We start from the raw sequence: 2,409 nt of genomic DNA, 5'->3' as shown, positions 1-2,409 counted from the left end.
AAGTTCCAGGACATCCAGGGCTACACAGAGAAACTCAGTCCTGAACCCCAAAAAAAGGAAGAAAAGGAAAAAGAATTGTCTTGCTCTTTCTGAATTTCTTCATAACAATGTACCTCACAAGTTTACTGTTTCTTGTTATGGTTTTACCTGCATGAACCATAAAAGTGTCTTCCGTTTCAACAACAGCCATATTTCGAATTGGTTTTCAGAAGGGACCATTTGAATAATTTCAAGTCAAGCATATACTACTGTATTTTATTCTTCTTAAAAATGTGACATTAGTTTCTCATATGTGCTATCCATAATTATGCTTGTTTAATGTTCACTGAGGAATAGAGCTTAAATTATGTAGTTAGTAAGTTAAAATATCAGCAATCATGGGAGAATTTCAATTTTGCTTGAAATGATACATTATTCTTAGTAAAATAAAATTTTCTACCTTGTAAGAATCGTTTTTGCTCTATTATCCATATACTTCCTCTTCCTATTTTGAAATATGTTCGGAAATTAACTTTTCTAGTTTGCCTATATTATCTTGGAAGTTTTAGTACTTTAAAAGAGAGTAGTTTTATTTATGTGTGTGTATGAGAGAGAGAGAGACAGAGACAGAGACAGAGACAGAGAGAGACAGAGAGTATGGGAGTACAGGTGCCTGCAGAGGCCACAGTTCCAGATCCCCTAGAACTAGAGCTGCACATAGCTATCAGCAGCAGCCAGATGTGCAGGCTGGGAACCAAGTTTGAATTCTCCAGCTCCACTTTTAAGGTTCTTAAAATGGCGATACAAACAGTATTGCTTTTACAGAATGGAAGGAAAAGAGAGTTGACCAGGAAGGAAGTCACAGATTATGAATCAGTGCTTTTTAGTCTTGAAGTTCCAAAAGCTTTCTGTAAATTTCTCTTGGATGTACTGGCATGTTTAATTTTTATCTCAATTTCTTCCCAGAGAGTCCATTTTACATAAAATAAGCTTGTTTTGAGGGAAATTTGGACAAAACCAACAGAATACATACCACACCCTGTACAAATAACCCCTAAATGGCTCTATCATGTTTTTGTTTACATCTGATAAAATGAAGCATAAAACCTACCAATTTCTTTAAATTACAAGACCTGTTAATTTAGAAAACTTTTACTGATTTTTTAGTATTGTTCACTATCTTCTCTTATTCATATGAAGCCAGATATATTGAATGAACATCAAAACATAAGAAACAACAATTTAAGAGTAAAAAGATATTTCATCAAGAAATATTTTTCTGGGTTCTTATACATATAGCATTGTTTTTATTTTGCTTTAGAAGGCTTTGGTCCTCAACAAACTAGCAGTGTGTGAATTAAAAAAAAATTTTTTTTTTCCCTTTTAAGGCAGTGCTTCCCTGTATAACCCTTGGTGCCATGGAACTGGATGTGTCTGATGCTCAGGCTGGTCTGATCTGCCTCCGCCTCCTGTGTGCTGGGATTAAAGAATGTGCCACCATGCCTGGCAAGAGGCTCTTTTTTTAAAATTTGTTTTTTATTTTATGTGTATGTTTGTCTTTCCTGTGTGTATGTATTGCATGTATGTATGTTTGTTTTTACTATGTGTATGTATTGCATGTATGTGTGTGTATATCATGTGCATAGCAGGCCACTACAGGGGTTAGAAGAAAGCACTGGATACCCTGGGACTGGAGTTACTGATGGCTGTAAGCTACCATGTGGGTCCTGGGAACTTTTTACAGCTGATAAAACACCATGACCAAAATCAACTTGAGGGGAAAGGGGTTTATTTCAGCCCACAGTTCCACATCACAGTCCATCATTGTAGGAAGTCAAAAACTGAACTGAACCTGGCAGAACCTGGAGGCAGAAACTGAAGCACAAGTCCTGGGGGAGGATGCTTTTTTTTTTTTTTTTTTTTTTTTTTGGCCTCTCATATATCCCATCTTGACCACAGTTTCCCCTCACTCTTTGTTCCCCACCTCCTCTCTCCCCCTGATCCTTCCTCCCTCCAGTCTCACCTCAGAAAAGAGCAGGCCTTCTAGGGTCAGCCACCAGACGTGACATAATATGCTGCTATAAGACCAGGCACATACTATCACATCTAGGCTGGATGAGACAACCCAGTAGGAGGAAAAGGGTCTCATAATTCAGCAAAAGAGTCAGTGACCACCCCCGCTCATACTGTTAGGAGTCCCACAAGAACACCAAGTTACTCAGACATAACATGCACAGAACCTATCTCAGACCCCTTGCAGGCTCTCTGATCTCTATGAGACCCCTTGAGTCCCGCTCAATTGATTCTGTGGGCTGTGTCCTCTTGGTGTCTCTGACTGCTCTAGCTCCTCCAATCCTTCCTTCTCTCCTGCAGGACTCCCTACTATTTGCCTGTCTGACTCTGCAGCTGCTCCCATCAGTTGCTGGATGA

The sequence above is a fragment of the Microtus ochrogaster genome, chromosome 16 (assembly GCF_000317375.1).
Source record: "Microtus ochrogaster isolate Prairie Vole_2 chromosome 16, MicOch1.0, whole genome shotgun sequence".
NCBI classification, from domain to species: domain Eukaryota; kingdom Metazoa; phylum Chordata; class Mammalia; order Rodentia; family Cricetidae; genus Microtus; species Microtus ochrogaster.
Note: the sequence above shows the minus strand (reverse complement) of the source record.